This window comes from Carlito syrichta, unplaced genomic scaffold, assembly GCF_000164805.1.
Source record: "Carlito syrichta isolate Samal-C Ts95f unplaced genomic scaffold, Tarsius_syrichta-2.0.1 Scaffold303992, whole genome shotgun sequence".
Taxonomy (NCBI): domain Eukaryota; kingdom Metazoa; phylum Chordata; class Mammalia; order Primates; family Tarsiidae; genus Carlito; species Carlito syrichta.
The window spans coordinates 320,281-333,955 of record NW_007248088.1 but is presented as its reverse complement, the minus strand read 5'-3'; the positions used below and the strand labels follow the sequence as shown (position 1 = coordinate 333,955).

Below are 13,675 nucleotides of genomic sequence, written 5' to 3'. Positions count from 1 at the left end.
CAGCCTCGACCTGCTGTGCTCCGGCGATCCTTCCGCCTCAGCCTTCCAAGTAGCTGGAATTACAGGCGCGCACTACCACGCCCAGCAAATTTTTGATTTATTGTAGAGATGAGGTCTCGCCTGCCCAGGCGGGTCTCGAACCCGCGGGCTCAGGCAATCTACTCACCTCAGCCTCCCAAAGGCACGGGATTACAGGCTGAGCCACTGAACCCGGCTTGCATATAAATTTTAATTTTGAAGTCCAGTTGATTTTTTTTTGTTTTTGGCCTGTGCTTTTTGTGTCTCAGAAAATCATTCTGAAATCCAGCATCATGAAGCTTTTCCCCTTATATTTTTGTTGTTGTTGTTTCCCCAGATGAAAAAGTCCTCTGTATTTTTTTTTAAGATTTGTTGTTTTAGCCGGGCTCGTTTGCTCAGCCTGTAATCCTGCGCTTTGGGAGGCTGAAGTGAGTGGATTGCCTGAGCCCGCGGGTTTGAGACCCGTCTGGGTAATTTCGCGAGACCTCATCTCTATAATAATCAAAAAAAAGAGTTGTTTTTTTATTTTTTGCGTTGGAGTCTCATCCTGTTGTCCAGGCTGGAGTGCAGTGGCATGCTCACGCCACAGCAGCCTCGACCTGCTAATCTCAGGTGATCCTTCCGCCTCAACCTTCCAAGTAGCTGTAGCTACAGGCACACACCACCACTCCTGGTGATTTTTTGATTTATTGTAGAGTTGAGGTCTCACCAAGTTGCTCAGAGTGGTCTCGAACTTGTGGGCTCAGGCATTCCTCTCAGCTGGGCCTCCCAAAGTGCTGGAATTATAGGCGTAAGTGACCTGCTCACAGCCCTTTTAAGAGTTGTATAGGAGCCGGGCTCGGTGGCTCAGCCTGTAACCCCGCGCCTTTGGGAGGCTGAGGTGAGTGGATTGCCTGAGCCCGCGGGTTCGAGACCCACCTGGGCAGCGAGACCTCATCTCGTCAATAAATCAAAAAAAAATCAGCCGGGCGTGATAGCGCATGCCTGTAATTCTGGCTACTTGGAAGGCTGATGCGGAAGGATCGCCGGAGCCCAGCAGGTCGAGGCTACGGTGGCCTGGAGTGGCCACTGCACTCCAGTCTGGGCAACAGAGTGAGACTCCAACTCAAAAATAAATAAATAAATAAATAAAATATATTTTAAAAAGAGTTGTATAGGTTTGGCCCTTATATTTAGTTTTGGTCCATTTTGTGTTAATTTTTGTATGTGGTATATGTCGTATAAGATTAGGGAGCAGCTTCATTCTTTTGCATGTGAATATCTCATTTTTCTAGACTGTCCTTTTTCATGGAATGGTCTTGCACTCTTGTTGAAAACCATTTGGCCATGAATAAAAGGGTTTATTTCTGGGGCTCTCTGTTCTGGTCTATTTGTCTGTCTTCATGTCAGTACCATACTGGTTTGGATTACTGTAGTTTTATAGTAAGTTTTAAAATCAGGAAATATGAGTCCTCTGACTTTGCCTTGTTTCTTTCCCAAGATTGTTCTTGGCTATATATGGGCTCCCTTGAGATACCATATGCATTTTAGGATGGTGTTTTTTTGTTGTTGTTCACATAGTTTTTTTTTTTTATTGGACTAAAAATCTGAATGGAATTCTGTTCTTACAAGTTGGCAGCTGACTCCAATCACAGAGTTTTTATTTCACCTAGCTTCTTGGTTCGCTGTATTTTTCTTTTATATGTTAGAAGTCATGTTATTCCAAATATTTTTTTCTCTTATAAGTTGAACTATTTTGTTATACTTGGAACACTTTACTTGTATTTATTTTCTAAAGTTTGATTTAAATTTTAAGAAATTAAAATACAGAGTGAAAAGTTTCTCATCATTGCCTTTCACCTGCCTAGTTTTAAACTCCTCACTCTTACTCCTTTTCTATCATTTCAGAATTTTTTGTACATATGCAGACATGAATTTATTCTTAGTTTTTCCTTTTTTCTTATTACATAAAAAATAGCATAGGTTTCCACATCATACCTTGTTTCATATAACATTATAAGAGTGTTTTTTTGTTTTTTTGGATTTTTTTTGAGTTGGAGTCTCGCTGTGTTGCCCATGCTGGAGCAAAGTAGAATGTTCCAGGCTACCGCAGCAGCCTTGACCTGCTGGGCTCCAGTGATCCTTCTGTTTCAGCCTTCCAAGTAACTGGAACTACAAGTGCGCACTACCACACCCAGCTTATTTTTTGTTTTGTTGTAGAGATGAAGTCTCACCATGTTGCCCAGGCTGGTCTTGAATCCGCAGGCTCAGGCAATCCTTTTGCCTTGGCCTTGCAAAGTGCTGGGATTATAGGCTGAGCCACTGCGTCTGTACAGGAATGTTTTTTTTTTTTCCCACAAATCTGTACACAGATAATTATTTTTTTATTTTTATTTTTTTGAGTTGGAGTCTCACTCCGTCAGCCAGGCTAGAGTGCAGTGGCACACTCATGGCCACCCCAGTGTCGACCTTCTGGGCTCTGGCGGTCCTTCTGCCTCAACTTTCCAAGTAACTGGAACTACAGATGTGCACTACCATGCCCAGCTAATTTTTGATTTATTGTAGAGCTGAGGTCTCGCCAAGTTGCCCGACCTGGTCTTGAACCCATGGGCTCAGGCAATTCACTTGCCTTGGCCTCCCAAAGTGCTGGAATTACCTGCTGAGCCACCAAGCCCAGCTAATTATCCTTTAAATGAAAATTTTAAGGGTGGAAATCCTCTTCATGGATATTAGAACTTCATTGGAAAAGACCAGTTAGGCATATAATAATATATCCTGTTACAGAATTTGACTGTATACCTTTCCTACTGGCTACTAATCTGCACTTTAATGTCTTTCATTGCCATTATTCTCTTATTCATTGCCATTGCTATTATTCTCTTATTCAGCAATGAACAAGTAATTTGAGTACTACTAGGTTATTAAACCTAGTTTAGAAATGCTGATTGCCTAGTTCATGAAGTCTGGGTTTTTTCTTTTTGAGTAGGAGTCACTGTCAGGCTGGAGTACAGTGTCACGCTCCAGGCTCAGAAGATCCTTCCACGTGAACCTTCCAAGTACCTGGAACCACAGGCATGCACCACCACGCTCAGCTAATTTTTTGATTTGTTGTAGAGACAAGGTCTCACCAAGTTGTCCAGACTGGTCTCAAACCCCTGGGCACAGGTAATCCTCTTGCCTCTGCCTCCCAAAGTGTTGGAATTACAGGCGTGAGCCACCACCCCTGGCCATGAAGTCTGTTTTATAATCTCCTCTATAATCCTAAATCCCAAACTGTTAGAAAATCACAGGCTATTGTCATTGATAATGGGATTATTTTTCCATTTTGGGGGTAAAGAGCCTAGGTGCTTTTCTCTGTTCTAGACTGATTGTCTTAGAAAATGACAGTTGTCACTCTGATAAAGAGAAATCTTGATTCTGGTGTCTTGTCCCATCTGTTGGAGCTGTTTACTTTGTAACCACTTAAATTTGCTAATTGTGGGGAACTGAAAAAACCTGACCATTCATTTATTCACAGAATGTTTGTTGTATACCTACTATGTAAAAGTAGTATGTAAAAGGCATAAACATAGATGTAGAATATATGAGGCTCAGTGACAAGAAGATATAGTCAGTAGGCACTTTATCAAAATAACAACAATACTAGTTACAATATGTTTATAAATTAAGGAACTGGCATATTAGGAACACGTGTCCCTTAAGTAGGAACTATACCCTTCTTTATTCAGCACTTTTTACAACTTGGGTCTGAATATGATAGGCTTACCAAATCCTGAAAATTCAATTTTCTTTTCTTTTCTTTTTTTTGAGTCAGAGTCTCATTCTGTTTCCCAGTCTGGAGTGCGGTGGCATGCTCATGCTCATGGCCACCATAGCCTGGACCTATCATTTTAAATCTGAACTTGAAAGAAGTAGTATGACTGGCCAGCAGAAAGAGCTGTCTGTCTTCAAGTGCCTATGGGAACAATTATGTACCTTATTAGCATTTCCCTTTTGTAAAAGCAGATATATCTGGATTTTGATTGTCAGCCATGTGACTGTAACCTAATTATTGTAAAGAATGGTAAGCTTGCTTGCTTGCTTATTTATTTAAGAGACTAAGTATTCTTATGTTGCTTAGGCTGGAATGCAGTAGCTAGTCACAGGTACAATCATAGTGCATTATACCCTCAGATTCTTGGGTCAAGTGAACCTTCTGCCTCAACGTGCACCACTGTACCTGGCTGGAGTAGGCAAAATTTTTCATCTTTGAAATGTCCCTCAAAACTCTTAATTGTTAATCTAGATGTAAAACTTTTGATAAATTGATTTACTGTCATCACAATCTTTTAATATTAGGGGCAGCTTCAGGAGTAAGGAGCATGTATGGTTCCCAGTTTAACTCCCAGTTGACAGATGCAGGGAGCCAAATGCTGCTGGATTAGCAGGGTCATAGTGTTTTTGGGGAATGGAGATGTTAAGATGGATAAGACCAAGGCCAGGCACAGTGACTCATGCCTATAATTCCAGAGTTAAGAGGATTGTGTGAGCCCACGGATTTGAGACCAGCCTGGGCAACTTAGTGAGCCCTCATCTCTACAGTAAATCAAAAAATTAGCTGGGCGTGGTGGTGCGTACCTGTAGTCCCAGCTACTTGGTAGGCGGAAGAGGAAGGAATGCCTGAGCCCAGCAGGTCGAGGCTGCTGTGGCCATGAGTGTGCCACTGCACTACAGCCTGGGCAACAGAGCAAGACTCCGACTCAAAAAAAGAAAGAAAGAAAGAAGATGAATAAGACCACATTCCTTTTAAGAATGGCTTTCCTGTCGTAATGGGTTGCTTGTCTTCTTCCTCATCCCATTTCTTTGCTTTTAGAGTGAAGATGATTTATTTTTTCCAGTAGTTTTAGATTTAGACCTTTTTTATTTTTTGAGTCAGGATCTCACTCTGTCTCCCACACTGTAGTGCAGTGGCACAATCACAACTCACCACAGTCTCAACCTCCTGGACTCAAGTGATCCTTCTACCTCAGCCTCCTGAGTAGCATGTCACCACACCCAGCTAATTTTTTATTTTTGTGTAGAGACAGCTTCTCACTGTATTGCCCAGACTGAACTCCTGGGCATCTTGACCTCCCAAAGTGCTGGGATTATGGATATGAGCTGCTACCCCTGGCCGTATTTAGAATTTTTTAGTAGGCTTTCTTTCAACTGCCCAAAGAAGGGGGCATTACCTTTGGTGTTAACTCAGCCCCAACACACAAACATGTGCATTCTCTCTCTATCCCCATTCTTAGGTGTTAGGAATAAAATGAAATAAAGTTAACTTTCTTTTTTTTTTTTTTTGAGTTGGAGTCTCACTCCGTCACCCAGACTGGAGTGCAGTGGCCTCTCCTGGCCTCCTGGCCACCTCAGCCTCGACCTGCTGGACTCCGGCAATCCTTCTGCCTCAGCCTTCCAAGTAGCTGGAACTACAGGCGCGCGCTACCATGCCCGGCTAATTTTTTTGCTTTATTGTAGAGATGAGGTCTTGCCAAGTTGCCTGGGTGGGCCTTGAACCCGTGGGCTCAGGCAATCCACTCACCTCGGCCTCCCAAAGCGCTAGGATTACAGGCTGAGCCACAGAACATGACCAAAGTTAGGTTTCTTAAACATCCTTAAGGAGTGACAAGGATATTTGACTAATTCAAAGGGCATGAAATGTGTTCGGCGTTGCCATCTCCTTTGAGATTAAAAGAGCATTAGAAATCATCCTTTTTTTTTTTTTTTGAGTTGGAGTCTCACTCTGTCACCCAGACTGGAGTGCAGTGGCCACTCCCGGCCACCGCAGCCTCGACCTGCTGGGCTCCAGTGATCCTTCCGCCTCAGCCTTCCAAGTAGCTGGAACTACAGGCACGTGCTACCACACCCGGCTAATTTTTTGTTTTATTGTAGAAATGAGGTCTCACCAAGTTGCCCAGGCAGGTCTCGAACCCGCGGGCTCAGGCACTCCACTCACCTCCCAAAGCTCGGGATTACAGGCTGAGCCACCAAGCCTGGCTAGAAGTCATCCTATTAATTTATTATTGATAATAGAGGTATTTGTCTTGTTTAATTTCTATTCATGAAGTCTGTCATATTACTTCCCAGGAGCAAAGCTTGTCTTCTGTACCTGTTAATAACAGTTTTCTTAAATTCAGATTACTAAAATATTTTTTATTGATTGATCCAAAAGACTTAGATCCACTGCCGATCTGTAGCTTCTTCAACTGCTTGACACTGGTTTTGGAAATGAAGAGAAGAAACAAAACTTTAGTTATCTTTATGACTAGTGACCTGTTTGTAGTGTTATCATGAATGAAGGCAACTATGAAGTAGGTTCTAATTTTAAAATGTTGAAAGCGTAAAAATTCTAATATTTGACTGGTCTGAGTGCATATGTAGTATATCTAGCATTTACAACTAATAGATCACACCCGGTTACAGATTTCTTTGTTCATTCTCCATCCCCATTGCTGATATGGGTGAAATTTATTCCTGGAGTTGTCCTTTATCTCTTTTAGCTTAACAAGAAGCATCTGTAAACAAAACTCAATGACAAGAAAGAATTTCTCTTCCACTTTTTTGTGTTGTCCCCCCCCATGTTCTTTGTTTTTTGGATAAAATGAGGCTAGGGAGATTTCCTTTGGAAAAGAGATATAATATCAGTAAAAATGTGGGATGGGTGTAATGACTCATGCCTGCAATCTCAGCACTTTGAGAGGTCAAGGGGAGAAGAAAGCTTGAGACCAGAAGTACGAGATTAACCTGGACATTATAACAAGACCTTATCTCTATAAAAAAAAATCAATCATATCAATAAAGAGAAAGTGTTAAGTGTCCATCAGAGTAAACTTCATGAAGGGAAGAATTTTTACTTCCTTGCTGTTAATAGCCCTTGCACCTAGAAAAATACCTGCTACATAATAGGTGATTAGTTTGTTGAGTGAACAGGAAATAGAAACTGAACTGTAGGGTACTCATAGTTGACATTCTGTGCACCATTTAAGATGAATGAATTAGTTACATGTATCAACTTGGATAAAATTACAAGTAATATTAAAGACAAAAGTAAGTTGCTAGCTGGATATAACCATTTTACATTGTATGTGTCTATCAAAACATCATGTTGTACATGATGAAAACCTGTAATCTGTCAATTAAAAAGATAAGTTGCAAAGAGGTATAAATCTACCATAAGATTTTTAGAAACTTGTAAAACAATACCATATCTATTTCAACTTTTTGAAATGGGCTCTGTTTCCTAGGCTGAAGTGCAGTGATGCGATCATAGTGCACTGTAACTTCAAACTCCTGGGCTTGCCTCAGCTTCCTGAATAACTGGGACTGTGGGTGTGAGCCTCCATGCCCAGCTAATTTTTGTTTTATTTCTATTTTATAGGAATGGCTTATTTTGTAGGGGATATTGCCCAGGCTGGTCTTGAACTTTTGACCTCAAGCAGTCCTCCTACCTTGGCCTCCCAAAGTGCTCAGATTATAGGTGCAAGCCACCACACCCGTTCCTGTGTGGGCCATTATTGAGAAAGTTTGCCAGTCTGCGGTGTAGATGAATTCTGATACCTTAGCTGTTATTTAGTGAATACTTGTTAAAATTGGAGATAGTGCCGGGCTCGGTGGCTCAGCCTGTAATCCCGCGCCTTGGGAAGCTGAGGTGAGTGAATTGCCTGAGTCCGCAGGTTTGAGACCTGCCTGGGCAACTTGGCGAGACTTCATCTCTACAATAAAAATAAAAAATCAACCGGGCGTGGTAGCGGGCGCCTGCAGTTCCAGCTACTTGGAAGGCTGAGGCAGAAGGATCACTGGAGCCCAGCAGGTCAAGGCTGCGGTGACCGGGAGCAACCACTGCACTCCAGTCTGGGCGACGGATTGAGACTCCAACTAAAAAAAATAAAAAAATAAAAATAAATAAATTGGAGATAGTTATCACTAGATTGTTCTTTGTGGGCATTTTAATCAGAGAAAACAACTTAGATAATTGACTTTCATGGAAGTTTCAGAGTGGCTACTCAGTAGTAGTTGAGTAAGTCTACATTTAATGCATTTTCCCTCTGTGAACCATGTTTGTTATTAAAGTTCCTGATTCTAATTTCATCCTGGAGAATTGACAGTTTATTTTATTTTATTTTGAGTCGGAGTCTCTGTTGCCCAGGCTGGAGTGCAGTGGCACACTCATAGCCACCATAGCCTGACCTGCTGGGCTCAGGCTATCCTTCCACCTTAGCCTTCCAAGTAGATGGCACCACAAGTATGCACCACCACGCCCAGCTGATTTTTTTATTTACTGTAGAGACAAAGTCTCACCCTGTTGCCCAGGCTGGTTTCGAACCCCTGGGCTCAGGCAATCCTCTCACCTCTGCCTCCCAAAGTGCTGGGATTACAGGCTTGAGCCACTGGTCCTGGCTCCAATTTCTCTTTTTAAAAAATCCTCAAAAAGGAATTTTAATAAAGTTGCCTTAGATATAAAAAGCAGTGAACATAAAATATCTAGCTTGATGACATTTTTTTCTCCTAAGAAGTTTATGGATATATAAATAGAATATGGCAGTTTCTACTGAATTCCTCTGTAGTTAATATTTCAGTTAGTATTGGGAGTTGCTTTCTTGGCCTTGAAAATTTTCCTATCTGCTTTTTTTTTTTTTTTTTGTAAAAGCAGGATTTATTGAGGACTTAAAAGCTCCCAGAGGGGGAGGGGACCCGAGGGGGTTACTTCCTATCTACTCTTAAAGGCCTTCAAGCCATTCTGCTTTTATGGTCCTTCCTACTTCCTCTTGTTTCAAATTATCCCCTTTATCTCCCCTACTTGTTGGAGTAGAGAATCCAGTTCTTAGTTGAGTAGTGGTTTTGGTTGGGGATATCAAGTGCCAATACGTTTCATACCTAATCTCATCCAGCTTTATTTAATGCTATTTAGAGACTTTCTTGTTTAGAGGGATTTTTGAAGAGCCGTTCTTCCAAAGTCAAAGGTATGAAAGTCTCAATGAACAGGATACCTGACCTTGACCTCAGATGTGATCATCAAGCTTGGAAAGTTTTGTTTTTTGTTTTTTTTTTTGAGTTGGAGTCTTACTCTGTTACCTAGACTGGAGTGCAGTGGCCGCTCCCAGCCACCGCAGCCTCGACCTGCTAGGTGCTGGCGATCCTTCCTCCTCAGCCTTCCAAGTAGCTGGAACTACAGTCGCGCACTGCCACACCCGGCTAATTTTTGATTTATTGCAGAGATGAGGTCTCGCCAAGTTGCCCAGGCAGATCTCGAACCCGTGGGCTCAGGCATTCCACTCACCTTGGCCTCCCAAAGTGCTGGGATTACAGGCTGAGCCACCGAGCCTGGTGCTTGGAAAGTTTTGTAGGTAAAAAGAAATAGGTAACTGGAGCTGTAAGGGTAAAGGAAGTACCTGAATACTGCCAACTCTTTTGGATTCAAAGGTAAATTATTGCATTGTCAGGAAATGTTTAGTGACACATCTCCCTGCCCCTCACATGTCTTCATTCTGTACCTCTTGTACCTGATTCCCATCAGCTTTGAAGCAAGGAAATAATACTACCAGTTTCTTGTTTATCAGTTTTTGTTTTGTTTTTGGTAAACTTTTTTTTTTAGACTGAGGTATAATATACATAACAGAAAAAACAAAAAAGCTTTATAAGGTATAGACGATGATTACCTCTACCTAGAAGCCTTTTCTAGGCTCTCTCCTAATCAGCATCCTCCCTCACTTCAGAAGGTAACAACTGTTCTGACTTCCTCTGGTAGTATTTGTGTTCAACTACAAGGTTGAGACTGTTGGTAGTAATATCCACAGATCTCCTTGAGGGTAAAATCATGTAGGTGCTGTTTAATGTAGTGGTTCTCAACTGGGAGGATTTTTGTCCTCTGGAAGACATTTGGCAGTGTATGGGGGACATTTTTAGTTTTCAAAACTGGAGTTAATGGTGCGATTGGCATCTAGTGTATAAAGGTCAGAAGTGCCATTAAGCATTCTACAGTGCACAATAGAGCTCCCCATAATGAAAAATTATTTGGCCCCAAAAGTTACTAGTACTGAGACTGAGAAATTCTGCTTTCATGACAGAGTCCCTTGAATTTATGGCAATACGTGTTACATTACATTGTTGGGAACCCATTCTCCTTTGAAACTTTTGTGGAAAACCTTCATTAAAAAGTATTTGCAAAGAACTCTTTTTTTTTTTTTTTTTTTTTTTTTGAGTAGGAATCTCACTCTGTCGCCCAGGCTGAAGTGCAGTGGCACGCTCACAGCCCCTGCAACCTCGACCTCCTGGGCTCAGGCAATTCTTCTGCCTCAGCTGTCCAAGTAGCTGGAACTACAGACACATGTCTCTGTTGTAGAGACAAGGTCTCACCGTGTTGCTCAGGCTGGTTTTGAGCCTTGGGCTCAGGCAGTTCTGTTGCCTCTGCCTCCCACAATGCTGGGGTTCAGACATGAGCCACCATGCCTGGTGCCCAATTCAACATTGTTGCCACTCTAGTGATGGGTGCCAGTTTTGGCCAACAAGGCCTCAAAGATGGGCAGTTGTTGGCAAGGATTACCAATTTCACTTTGCCTTGTCTGATCATCTTCAGAGTCTGCCTGTACTCCAGCCTGTACTTTCTACTTGCCATAAATTGGAGCCTAAAGTTGATAAACTCCATTCCAGCAACTTTTTCATCTTTGTGGTCAGCAAACTTCCTGCTTTCTTGGTTGGATGGCCCCCAACCAAGAGCAACTACCAAAATGACTAAGGAGTAAGAAAACCTGTTTCTTGATACTTTTTTTTTGAGTTGGACTCTCACTCTGTTGCCCAGGCTGGAATGCAGTGGCACACTCCCAGCCACCGCAGCTTCCACCTGCTGGACTCAGGCAATCCTTCCACCTCGGCCTTCCAAGTAGCTGGAACTACAGGTGCATGCCACCACACCCAGGTAAGTTTATGATTTATTGTAGAGATGAGATCTCACCAAGTTGTCCAGGCCAATCTCAAACCCCTGGACTCAGGCAATTCTCTCTCCTTGGCCTCCCAAGTGCTGGGATTATAGACTTGAGCAACCATGCCCAGCTGTTTTCTTCTTTTTAAACAATCTTTTTTGTTAAAAACTTCAAATATACATCCAAATAGAGTACAGAGTAATTAGCTTCCATGTACCTACTGCTAAGCTTAAAAATTATCAACTTTTTCGGGCAACTGTCTTTCAGGTCCACTCTGAGTTGGGAGCTTTTTTGTATTCTTAATAAACTCTTGCTTTTTCACCCCCCCCTCAAAAAAAAGAAAATCAACATTTTCACTTTGGAGGCTGGGCGAGAAGATTACCCATGGTGGTAGTGTGTACCTATAGTTCCAGCTACTTGAAAGGCTGAGGTGGAAGGATTGCCTGAGCCCAGCAGATCGAGGCTGCGGTGAGTGTGATTGTGCCACTGTACTCCAGCCTGGGTGACAGAGTGAGAGTCCAACTAAAAAAAAATTATCAACATTTTGCCATTCTTTTTTTTTTTTTTACCATTACAAAAGTTTCTTTAATAAAAAGTATAAAGCGAAAAGATACGTAACCCGATTTTTACATTATAGTAAAACAGGCTTTTTGGAGAGAGAACAAGGACATCTCTGTTGAAAAGCCATTTATACTCAATCCAAGGCTTCTAACATGGTAATACTATCTCCCTGTATTACCACTATGCCAGTATTATTCTGTTGCCCACTAGTTGCTGTCTCCACCCGTTGATCTATCACAAGATTCATAAAGAGATCAAATCCTTGTAATATTCCTTGGACATGTCTTCCACCATTTAATTGCTTTTTTTTGAGTTGGTGTGTCACTGTCACCTAGGCTGGAGTGCAGTGGCATGTTTGTGGCCTCCTGCATCCTCGACCTGCTGGGCTTAGGTGATCCTTCAGCCTCAGCCCTCCAAGTAGCTGGAACTACAGCACATGCCACCATGCCTCACTCATGTTTTGATTTATTGTAGAGAAGAGGTCTCACCAAGTTGCCCAGGCTGGTCTCGAACCCATGAGCTCAGGCAATCATCTCACCTTGGCCTCCCAAAGTGCTGGGATTATAGGTGTGAGCCACCATGCCCAGACTTCCCTTCTTTACAGTTCATTTTAATGTTGAAAATATAGGGCTGGGGCAGTAGCTCACACCTGTGATCCCAGCACTTTGGGAGGCTGAGGTGAGGCTTGAGCTAGGAATTTGAGATTAGCCTCGACAACATAGCAAAACCTTGTCTACTCACAGCAACAACAACAAAAAATGTGGTGGTGCACATCTGTAGTCCCAGCTACTCAGGATACTGAGGGGGAAGGATTGCCTGAGCCCAGGAGGTTGAGGCTGCCATTAGCCATGATCATCTTGATCATGCCACCGCACTCCAGCCTGGGCAACAGAGTGAGATCCCAGCTCACAAACAAAAACACACACAAAAAAATGCTGGGGTTGGTGGCTCACGCCTGTATCCCAGCACTTTGGGAGGCGGAGGCGAGAGGATTGCTTGAGCCTAGGGGTTTGAGACTACCAGCCTGGGCAACTTGGTGAGACCTCATCTCTACAATAAATAAAAAAATTAGCTGGGTGTGGTGGTACGTGCCTGTAGTTCAGCTACTTGGTAGGCTGAGGTGGAATGATCACCTGAACCCAGCAGGTGGAGGCTGTGGTGGCAGTGATTATGCTATTGTACTCTAGCCTGGTAGAGAGAGAGACTGCAACTCAGGAAAAAAGACAAAAATATAGAGAACATATCTTGTAAATACGTAACTTTTAGTAACATGAGTTTATTTTAAATGTGTTGATCACACGTGTACCACTTTCCTCTTTCCAGGTGTTTCCTTTTCTTTTGCCTCCCTGTTTCTCTTTAGTGTAATATGAGGAAGTAATTGTGTGCTTGTCTTGAAATTCCAGTAACTGGATGCCTCTTGAGTTACAAAGTCTGAGTGACATGAATTCTCAGCTTTCCTAGTCAGGTTGGTGGGCTATATTTCAGAGTGATTTCTTTTTTTTTTTTTTGAGTTGGAGTCTCACTCTGTCACCCAGACTGGAGTGCAGTGGCCGCTCCCGGCCACCACAGCCTCGACCTGCTGGGCTCCGGCGATCCTTCTGCCTCAGCCTTCTGTAGCTGGAACTACAGGCGCACGCTACCATGCCCGGCTAATTTTTGATTTATTGTAGAGATGAGATCTCACCAAGTTGCCCAGTCGGGTCTTGAACCTGCGGGTTCAGACAATCCATTTACCTCAGCCTCCCAAAGGCGCAGGATTACAGCCTGAGCCACTGAGCCCGGTGTGATTTCTAATTATATATATTTGTTTTCAATAGATAATTAGATGTAATTCTAGCATAGCCTACTGAATATTGGAATCCATGGCAGTTGTTGGCTGTGTCACTGTGATAACTTAATTTCTTATTTTACTTTTTTTTTTTGTTTATAAATGGAGTTTCACTGTGTTGCTCAAGCTGGTCTTGAACTCCTGGACTCAGGCGATCTCCCACCTTGGCCTCTCAAAGTTCTGAAATTACAGGCATGAGCCAATGTGCCCAACCTGTTTTCTTATCTTAGATTCTTTTTTTACCCTGTTATGCTTGGGAGGCTCTTTTAAGTCAGAGATTAAGTAGAACATTAGTATATGGAGGGTGACTGGTTTTTTGTTTTCTTTTTCTTTTTTTTTTTTTTGAGTTGGAGTC

General features: G+C 42.5%; 1 protein-coding gene and 1 pseudogene across 1 annotated transcript in view; one reads left to right on the top strand and one right to left on the bottom strand.

The window, feature by feature from the left end:
• The window catches only part of GATAD2B (GATA zinc finger domain containing 2B), a 128,107-nt gene that overhangs the window by 20,514 nt on the left and 93,918 nt on the right, over nt 1-13,675 (top strand). The gene's annotated exons all lie outside the window — the stretch shown is intronic.
• LOC110595751 overlaps nt 11,626-13,675 on the bottom strand; it is a 12,970-nt pseudogene continuing 10,920 nt past the window's right edge.